We start from the raw sequence: 11,379 nt of genomic DNA, 5'->3' as shown, positions 1-11,379 counted from the left end.
GGACGACAAGGAAGAAAATGGTTGATTTCAAAGTTTGTGAGTAATTTCTAATATTTCCTTATAACTGCTCAAGGTTTCATTATTGTGAATTTTAAGTTGTTTTACAACAATCATCCTTGAATATCTTTAAATAGGTGCTAACATACAAAGAAGAGCCATAAGGAGAATTGATTGACATTGGGATAAATAATGGATGTGAGTATATGTTGGCATATCAAAAATTAATTGTGAAATTTGTAAGTATCTATGTTGTTTTACTTCTTTAAGTTTATAATTAATAGAACAAAAAAATCTTTTATATTAAATATATGATTTATTATGGGGTATAAAACTTGAAGGAAACAAAGTATGGAACTACTCCAACAAAAGAGTTGTTGAAAGAAGGCATGAAATTTGGTTATGAAAGAATATGTATAATTCACGAGTCACTACTTGCTATGGTGCATTGTTTTTCTATTTACATTGTTGTATATTATTTATTTCAATTTTCGTTACTCTCACCAATGTAGATACATTCATTACACTTTCTTTTTATGTTTGCAGATCGAACAAGATCAAGAAGATGAAAAGAATCAATGCAATCAACAAAACATTCCTCCAAATAACCCAAGTCATGGAAGTAGCTCGAGCACTGACAACAGTTCTAGTGAAGAATGATGATCTATTTGGATATTAATGTAACATGTTGCATTTTTTGAAATAATTGTCTATGAAAATCAAACATTTTGTTTAATGTAATCATGGACATAGTGTCCCAATTGAAAGAGAAGGGGTTACCAATAACAATCCTATTTTGTATGACAAAGAGTATCTTATTGATATATAATAAAATACATTTTAATTTATTCTATTGCGTTATCCAATGTCGTTGTGAAATGTTACACCACTAATTAAATATATGGATGATTAAATATGATAATGAAGACATGTGAAATCTAATAATATAACAAATTAATCCAAACTAATCAATTATTAATTTATATGAATATTGCTATAAGATATATGTTGATTTCTCAATGAATAACAAGTTTAAAAAATTACAATTATTGCATTATCACAAGTCGATGTCTCCAAAAAAGAGAAAATCTCAAACAAAAGCATTGGTGCATCCATAACATAACAACACACTTGTGTTTTACTTTAAATAAAAGCACTGTGACATCATATTTTAGCATAAACAGCGCCTTGTCAAAAAATCACAGCACCAGGGCTTTCAAGTCTTCAAGCACCGATATTGTTTTTAATTAATGCCCTGGTGCATTGTAACTCTTAACACACTAGTGCTTTCATAGAACTAACACCCCCCGGTTCTACAAAATATTATTTCCATTCTTGGTGCACTATTAAAATTAACAACATCAGACCCTCTATATAACAAATGCACCGATGCATTTCTATAAACAAGATGTGTCGGTGATGTGTGTTTAAGAGAAAGCACCGGAAGTGCAATTATTTTTTGCATGCCCGGGAGTTATTCCTTCATCAGAGAATGAGCATGAAATTTTTTATATAAGCACCGGCGCAGTATATGTTTCAAGGTTCAGTGCTCTTTGAGTTGAATGCATTGGGGATTTTTTGTTGTAAGCACCAGGGTGGTATAAATTTCAGGTTTTGGTGCTATTTTAATTAAATGCCTTAGTGCTTTTAGTTATGTATGAAGCTAGGTGCATTCTTATAAGTAGCGCACTGTGTTTGCTTGTTCCATAAAGCGCACCGAGAAAAAAACATTTGCTAAAACCTCCGATCACCCAGATTTTTTCAGTTGTGATGAAATTTCATTATGAGCTCCGCTAAAACATTCGTTCCCACAAAAAATGTTTTAGAGGATATATTATTGACATTTTTTCCAATTTTATAACACTAAAACTTTTGTTATAACCTACAGTAGAAGGCATTTTCCTTGTAGTGATTAGAAAACAGAACTGCACTACCAAAATCAGGGCTTCCCAAGTAGTGCATGTAATTAAGCTATATGCCAATAAGGGAGATCCCATGGGACTAAGGTTAAGTATTAACCCCCCATTTAAGGTGAGGGAACAAAACTACAGTTAAAATCCTCCCTCCTTCCATGTCACCCAATAATCCATACCTAATGTGCCCAAGGAAAAGCAAGCATAAGCATCTTATTGCATAATGAAAGACATACCTTTATGATTGAATGTCCCACCTCTAAACATATGCTCTCAACAGATGGATGAGGGGACATATGATTGGATCAGAGACCAAGATCAACTCGCACAATATACCGGCTACACTAGTGGCTGTTAAGGGTTACTGGTTGTCGATTGAAGACAAATCTAGGAGAAAAAAATTCTCCTATGGGGTCACCCACTAGTGGTGGGTAATGGGGCTCGTGATCATGTGCACATAAAAGCTAACCATAAAGGGTTACAAAAATATAAATTTGGCATTCGAGTGCCAAATTATGTTAGAGTGTTAAGTTTTTTTGGAAACCAAATTTAGTGAATAAGGTTGAATGAATTAAATACTTTGTTTGGAAACGTTTATATAAGGAAAGAAGGACATGATGTAAGTAGTCAGTGTTCCCATGCAAATCGAATAACTGAAATTGTAATGGAAACACAAATGCACAAGTAGCTCAAAGAGAACATTGATGAGAAATATGGGAGCTAAGCTAAAAAAATCTTAATTACAGATTTGAAATGCAGTCAAGTGGCAAAGTTGCTTAGAATGCTTGTAAAGAGCTGAGAGAGCCTGTGGAGGGCCAAGATCATCTGAAGGGAGTAAAGAGCTTTTATTTGGGAAGTAGAGCCCAAAACAGATCCAAATGAATATAATGAGATCTAAGATTTCGTTGTGCTTTAAATAATGCAAATATGAAGTGCATTGTAGGTTGTTACATAGAATGATGTGGAGCATATTAGAATATGTTTGATTGTTGATATCAAATATGAGCATGAAGAGAAGAGATGTTGAGTAGATCTAAGGGTTGATATCATATCCAAGCTTGAAGAGAATTTATGTTGAGAAAATGTAAATGTTGTGATCATATATGGTCAAGAGGTGAAGTTCACATCTAAAGTAAATCAAAGAAGATGGGCATATATGAGATTTAAATAATTGGTTCAATAATATACTAATTAAAGAGCCTTTGGATCTGAGTTTGAAAATGAGTGAAAGAGGGATTTGAGAGGTTGGAGTAAGTTAGTTCCTATAAATATCAGGGGGTTGATGCTTCCAGCAAGTTGGTTCATGCAAATAGTGGGAGTTAATTCCTCCAATGGGTTGGTTCCTACAAATAGTGGGAGTTGGTGCTTCCAACAAGTTGATGCTTGCAAAGAAAAGGGGTCAGAGCCTCCCGTAAGTTGGTTCCTACATACTTGATGTAATATGACGTTGGTGCTCGCATTTACATCATAATAAAAAATAATTTGTGTTTTTCTCCCATATGGGTTTCTACATAAACTTCTTATGTTCAAACTTTACGTGATCAATACTTTTCTATATTGTTGCATGTGATTTATTGGGTAAATAATTGTTAAATAATATAAGACATTGGTTCATATACCCCCATCTTAGTATCTTCCTGGTTTCCAACAAATATAGAAACATTTGATAGAAACATTTGCCATCATCTTTGTTGGAAACGGGTCCCGTAGTGTCAATTTTGGGGATAAAAGCCCAAGTTTTGGGGCAAAAAGCCCAACTTTTTATATAAGAACTGTAAAGTCTCCACATTTTGTGGTTGCAGAGCATGAAGATGTAAAGATTCATAAGGGGTTTCCTCCCTTAGTTTATGTAACTTGTGTCGGCTTTAAGAGATCCACCCATGGTCCGCGAACCATGGGATTGTATAAAAATGGAAGTCTTAGAAGAGTCTAAGGCAGTTCAGTACAGTGGAGTCTTGATATATTTTGGGTTTGTGAGAGCGAAGAGCGAAGAGTCTTAGCATAGGAAAGAGGCTCTGCAGCTGTGTGTGCAGAGGCCTAGGGTAGAAGTCCGTAGCTGAGTGCGCGGACCCCTGCAGCTGTGTGCGCAGGGCGGTTAGAGTCTGTAGAGAATATCTTAAGCATAAATAAAGAGAATTATTCTGGAATTATCCGTGTATGATTTGTTTTACTTCTATTATAATTGCATATGATTATGTTAGGATGAATGCTGGGTTTATGTTTTATTGTTGTATTGATGCGTGAATCGTATGTTTGCTTTGTTATATGAACGCAAGTAAGAATATTTGTTTACATGAGGATCATCTTAATGCATATTAAAGTTATTCAATACTTAAGCTAATCTGGGTAAAAACAGAAGTAAGGATAATTACATAGGTGCGTAAGTGTCTGATCTGCCTACCTAGGGTACGTGAAGGGCAATCGTATACCTTCGCAGAGGTCTGAAGGACAAATAATTGAAGTATATCTAAAGGGCTTATCAACCTACGTGAATGAGGGTTTAGGGTATAAAACGACATCAATACTATCTCTAGGTGCAAAAACTTGGTCCCTGCATCCCCCCATATTGCATTCGGTGAGACATCAATCCACACATTGTGGATTGATGCCGAAAGGGCTAGTAGTGTAGGGATTTGCTTGGATAATTAATGCTGAACCTAGGTCAGGGCCCATCAAACCAACAAATGGTTCTGTTGCCGGGACTGGGATCTACATAAAGATATGTGTGATGTCGCATCACTGGAATCAAATTAAGAAGGAGATCAAAGACTAGGTGGACAGGGAGATCCACGAATTCGCGACGCAAGAGAACAGAAATCCGCGATTGATGAAAGAACAGTGGTTGTATAAATATCTGTACAGAGAGATACACGAAATCTTCTTTTGTTCCTTCCCAGTTGAATTATACGAGTGGATCGCAAAATTGGCAGACGGACAAGGAAGGTGGAGGCTTGACGGTCCGATAGTTTGGACCTCAGAGTTAGTGCAAAGATTGGAAGCCTCTAAAGACAAGATCGCACGTGCTATCGATCATTGGCTCGTTCATATCATAGGAGGGTTTGTGATAGAGTTTCTGGTTGATACTTCGGTCATTTACAACGAAGGAGAGCGTCACTTCTTCAAAGGACTGCGAGGTAAGTATTTAAGTTCTTTAAATACTTGGATTAAGAAGCTCTTGTGTGAAAATCAGGTTATGCAACTACCTTGATATTTGGAGATACGCAAAGTGGAAAGACCTTCAGGAATAGAGGGAAAATAGACCCTGAATATAGCCCGCTAATTGGACCTCCTCTAAGTGACGACGAGGAAGCATCACAGGCTTCTCCGCAGAGCATTGTTCAACTGATAAGACAAGGGTTCTCGCAAATACCCCATCCACCCACACCACCTCCATCTTCACCTCCACTGCATATGCCTTCACCCACACCACCGCCACCTCCGCCACCATCCAATATGGCGAATTCAGTGTAATTTCTTGTGTTCAAGGGGTTGGGAACTGAGGACCTAAACCAATTTTAGTTTGTCGTGAAGGCTGTATGGGAAGCTCAACGTATTACATATGATCAAATGAAGAAAGCAATGTTGGTTACATCTTTGCAGGAATGTGCACTAACATGGTACATTAAGTACTACGCTAATAATCTGACGGCTGCATTAGCAGATATTCAGACTGCACTAAATAAGGAATTCAACAGGCCCAAATCTGAAGCTCAATCAACTGGGGGATTCAAGGAGATCATGATGAAGCCTGGCGAGACACCTTGGGATTTGGATTAGAGGTTGAAGCGCTGTTGGGCAGCGGATCCCTTGCGTAATAGTTTTGGGGCTTAAAGCCCACAATTTTGGGTAATAGTATTGTAAAGGCTCCATGCACTTCACAGAGCCTTTACAATACTATTTCCCAAAATTGTGGGCTTTAAGCCCCAAAACTGTTACGTAGGGGATCCGCTGCCCAACAAGTGCACAATCCGTGAAGCTAATATGAATCTCACGGATGGGTAGCACTGCAACTGGATTGTGGCTTCGCTCCTGCCGCATCTAAGGGTTGCTTTGTCACAACAATAGATTGAAACCCAGGTAGAAGCCTTGGATATTGCAATGAGATTGCACGAGACACCGATGCAAGATGCTAATTTCGGGGTTCAGCAAATTCACGTGCAATTCCAGAACTTGTGCCTAGAATTTCAGACTCTGAAGTGTTGGGTTGTGTTATATTCTTTCCATGACTAGCCCACGTAGTTAACCGGAGGCTAGAGGGGGGGAGGTCACAGGGGGTTTGAGTTGTACCCGTAACCCCACTTTATGGGGTCTGAGGTAGCGCCCCGAAAAATTTTGGTTTTGGACCCTATGTCAGGTTGGGCGGACCCACCTATGGTTTTGTGCATGATTTTTGCACATGTTTTTGGACGCAATGGTTTTCGGTCCATGGTATTGGATGCTTTGGCATGTATAAATATGTATTGTAACATTGAAAGGAACATAATGAAAAATCAAGCTGGTAGTCCCGATTTTTGGATCCAGGGGAAAATCTCTGTGTATATGTTTTTTATGTGTTCTGCTCTCACATTATTTATTTTCTGTGTTTTAGAATTCATATGCAGGTAATTTTTGTACGGGGTTAAAACCTACATTTGGTATCGGAGCAGATTTGGCTTCGAGGGGACGCCTTTGTTGCTGAGGGGTTTTGCTTGGGCCCGTGGTAGACCCTGTTCAGTGGGAGATCTGCAAGATCGATTCTAGTGGTGAAAGAAGATGGTGAGTAGTGGAAAGATAGAGATCGAGAAATTTAATGGTCAGAGTTTTGAGTTGTGGAAACTCAAGATGGAGGATCTATTGGTGGATAAATATCAGTGGATCACGGTAGATCCGGGTACTAAACCAAAGGGAGTGTCCGATGAAGAATTGAAGAAGTTGGATCGGAAGGCAAAGAGCACAATACAATTGTGTGTCTCAGATTCAGTATTGCTAAATATATCAGGGGAAGCTACGGCGAAGGCTTTGTGGGACAAGTTAGGGACTTTGTACCAATCTAAGTCTCTGGTGAATAAACTATTCCTGTGGAAAAAGCTGTATAACCTGAGGATGAAAGATGGAGACTCGGTGACAGAGCATCTGAATGCATTTAATACTGTGGTAAGTCAGTTAGCATCTGTTGATATTAAAATTTCAGATGAATATAAGTGCATTAGTTTGTTGTGTTCTCTACTAGATTCGTGGGATAGTCTGGTTATTGCAATAGGTAGCAATGAAACTGCCTTGCAGTTTGATGAAATATTCTCAGCCTTGCTGACGGACGAGATGAGATGGAAAAATATGGAGAGCCAGAATGGTGATGCCTTGTTTGTATGAGGATGGTCCCAGAACAGAAACAAAAATAAGTCATCGAGTGGGAGATCTAAATCTAGAGGAAGATATAAATCTCCAGGGAAACCTTTAAAGGTGGTGTGCTGGAAATGCGGAAAGGAAGGCCACTTTAAAAGGGACTGTAAATCTAAAGCTCTTGACAAAGGAAAGGGGTCTAATGAGGCTCCTTCTACAGAGGCGAAAACCACCTCAGATGAAGGTGGGGATGTGTACTTGGCTTCTTCAAGTACACATGTAGATCATGAGGCATGGTTGATTGACTTAGGTGCATCCTTTCACTTCACTCCCCATAGAGAGTGGTTCTGCGAGGATGAGAAATATGATGGTGGTGATGTCTTCTTGGGGGATGACAAGAAGGCTAGAATCGTTGGTCGCTGAAAAGTAAAGTTGAAGTTGCAAGGTGGAAGGGTTAGAATGCTTCCAGGTGTTCTACATATTCCTGCATTAGCCAGAAATCTTATTTCTGTAAGCAAGCTAGATGATGCAGGTGTAAAAACAGTGTTTGAGAAGGATACCTGCAAAATGGTTCAGGGAGCACTGATATTGATGCAGGGAGTTCGGATTGGAACTCTGTACAAGCTGTAAGGTAGCACTGTTATTGATGGGTGCAATAGTTCTATGGTTCCTGAAAGTGGAGCAGAAAATCTAGTGGTTTCTGGAGAGAAGACCATGCTGTGGCATCAAAGACTTGGACATATTGCAGAGAAGGGCCTTCAAATACTTCATGGTAAAGGTATGGTAGAAGGTATGAGTAATGGCTCTTTGGATTTTTATTTCTGTGAAAATTGTGTATATGGGAAGCAGAATCGGGTGAGTTTCCCCTCTGGTGGTAAGAGGGCGAAATAGATATAAGAGCTTGTACACAGTGATGTGTTTGGACCTGTGAAGGTTCCATCACTGGGTAAGTCTGTGTACTATGTATAATTTATCGATGACTTCTCAAGGAATACATGGATATATTTCCTTAAGAAGAAATCTAAAGTCTTTGATAGGTTTAAAGAATTTAAGGCTCTGGTGGAAAACCGGACAGAGAAGAAGATAAAGGTGTTGAAGATAGATAATGGTGGAGAGTTTTGCAGCAAGGAATTTGAAGAATTCTGTAAGAAGTGTGGTATAGCACGGCAGAAGACTACTCCATATACACCTCAGCAAAATGGAGTTGCAGAAAGAATGAACAAGACGTTGTTGGAAAGGGCAAGAAGCATGCTCAGTGGTACCGGGTTAGGACAGGAATTCTGGGCAGAGGCGGTGGATACTGCATGTTACCTGGTCAACAGGTCACCTTCATCAGCGTTGGAGGATAAGACTCCACAAGAGGTATGGACTGGTAAGAAACCCTCTCTTTCACATCTGAGGGTATTTGGATGTGATGCATATGTACATGTTCCAAAGGAAAAACGAACCAAGTTGGATAGTAAATCTGAAAAGTGCATCTTTATTGGGTATAAGGATGGTTTAAAGGGTTATAAGCTTTGGAACCCAGTCACACAGAAGGTTGTGTACAACCGAGATGTGGTGTTCAGAGAGGTAAAAGATGTTATTAAACATGAAATCCAACCAAAGGAACCTGAGAAGATAGAGTTTGAGCTAAAGGAGGAAGAATCAGACTCTATAGTAGAGGAGGAATCAGAATATGGAGAGCCACAAACTCCGGCTGTGAGAAGATTAGTTCGAGAATGAAGGCAGCCAGAAAGGTATAGTCCATATACTTTATGTTCAAATTTTTCTTTGTCTGTTACTGATGATGATCCCAGAATTGTGAAGGAAGCAGTGGATTCAGAGGATGGAAAAATCTGGAAAGACGCCATGGTTGATGAAATGGCATCTTTGCACAAAAATGAGGCTTGGGATCTGGTGGAGTTTCCGTCTGGAAGGAAACCCATTGGCAACAAAAGGGTGTTCAAAAAGAAGACAAATGCAGAAGGAAAAGTGGAGAAATACAAAGCTCGATTGGTAGCAAAAGGTTATTCTTAGGTGCAGGGAATTGATTTTGGTGATATTCTTTCTCCTGTTGCCAAGGTAACTTCTATTAGATTACTTTTATCTGTTGCTGCTGCTTTTGATTTTGAGGTAGAACAGATGGATGTAAAGACAACATTTCTTCATGGGGATCTGGAAGAGGAAATATACATGAACCAACCTAAAGGCTTTGCGGTGAAGGGTAAGAAAGAACTAGTATGTAAGTTAAAGAAGTCTTTGTATGGGTTAAAACAATCACCAAGGATGTGGTATCATAAATTTGATACATTTATACGGGGACTTGGCTTCACTAGAAGCAAAGCAGATCATTGTGTGTATTTTAAATTAATTGGTGACCGTGTTATTTATCTGGTCTTGTATGTGGATGATATGTTGCTGGTTGGAAATGACAAAGAAATTATCCAGGATTTGAAGACCCAATTGTCCTCCAAATTTGACATGAAAGATCTTGGTGCTGCAAACTATATTTTGGGCATGGAAATTAAAAGAGATCAGGAAAAGAGGAAGCTCTGGTTAAACCAGAGGAAGTATGTCGAGACAATACTGCAGAGGTTTAATATGTAGGATCGTAAACTGGTGAAGGTTCCTATTCCTGTAGGTGTGAGGTTATCTGCTGAACAGTGTCCCAAGACACAAGAAGAGGAAGAGGACATGTCCTGTGTTCCATATGAAAGTGCAGTCGGTAGCTTGATGTATGCAATGGTCTGTACTAGACCAGACATTGCACATGCAGTGGGAGTATTGAGCAGGTTTATGTGAAAACCAGGAAAGGAGCATTGGACAGCAATGAAGCGGGTTTTCAGGTATTTGTGTGGCACTAGTGATTATGGTTTGTGCTACCAAGGAAGACCAGGATTGGACAAAGTGTTGGATATTCGTGGCTTTGTTGATGCAGACTGGGCTAGAGATCTGGATCAGAGAAGATATACAAGTGGGTATGTGTTTAACCTATTTGGAGGTGCAATCAGTTGGATGAGTAAGAAACAATCTGTAGTGGCACTATCAACTACGGAAGCAAAATACATGGCAACCAATCATGCAAGCAAGGAAGCAATTTGGTTTCAAAGATTGTGTTCAAGTATGGAGTTAGTACAAGAAGCTATAAGGATAGACTGTGACAGCCAAAGTGCAATTTTCTTGGCAAAGAACCCCGCATATCATTCAAAGACAAAGCAAATTGATGTTTAGTATCACTTTGTGAGGGATATGATAGAAGACAAAAAGGTGTTGCTACTAAAGGTGGACACTTTGAAGAATACTGTAGATGCATTGACAAAATCTGTGAGCTCTAAGAAGTTCACTTGGTGTAGAGAAACAATGGGTGTTGCAGGGCTAGATAAATGACTAAGCTCTCTTGTGGCCCCCTGTGGAAAGAAAACAACAAGTGGGAGAATGTTGGGTTGTGTTATATTCTTTCCATGACTAGCCCACGTAGTTAACTAGGGGTTAGAGGGGGGGAGGTCACAGGGGGTTTGAGTGGTACCCATAACCCCACTTTATGGGGTTCGGGGTAGCGCCCGGGAAAATTTTGGTTTTGGACTCTATGTTAGGTTGGGCAGACCCACCTATGGTTTTGTTTTCGCACATGTTTTTGGACGCGATGGTTTTCGATCCATGGTTTTGGATGCGATGGTTTTCGGTCCATGGTATTGGATGCTTCGGCATGTATAAATATGTATTGTAACATTGAAAGGAACATAATGAAAAATCAAGATGGTAGTCCCGGTTTTGGGATCCAGGGGAAAATCTCTGTGTATATGTGTTTTATGTGTTTTGCTCTTGCATTATTTATTTTCTGTGTTTTAGAATTCATATGCAGGTAATTTATGTACGGGGTTAAAACCTACATGAAGAAAGATAGAACAACTCCGCCAGAGATGCGCGAAGAAGTTTGGTGCCTGAAGTGCAAAAGCCGGGGGCATGACAAAGATCGTTGTCTAGTCTTCACGAATTGTGTTGTAGTAGGGGGACCAATGCCTCTAAGGCCGGAAGCTCAAGCAGGGCCAAGTATAGGGCCTGTGCTATAGTGTGCTATATGTCAGGTAGCTGGAAAACATGTGACAAACAATTTCCATTTGCTGTAGAAATTTGTACAGATACTGCAACATCTCTTCTGTAACTTTTG

This window comes from Pinus tabuliformis, chromosome 4_2 (assembly GCF_031772625.1).
Source record: "Pinus tabuliformis cultivar Carrire ecotype Pingquan chromosome 4_2, CPIR1, whole genome shotgun sequence".
Lineage (NCBI taxonomy): Eukaryota > Viridiplantae > Streptophyta > Pinopsida > Pinales > Pinaceae > Pinus > Pinus tabuliformis.
Note: the sequence above shows the minus strand (reverse complement) of the source record.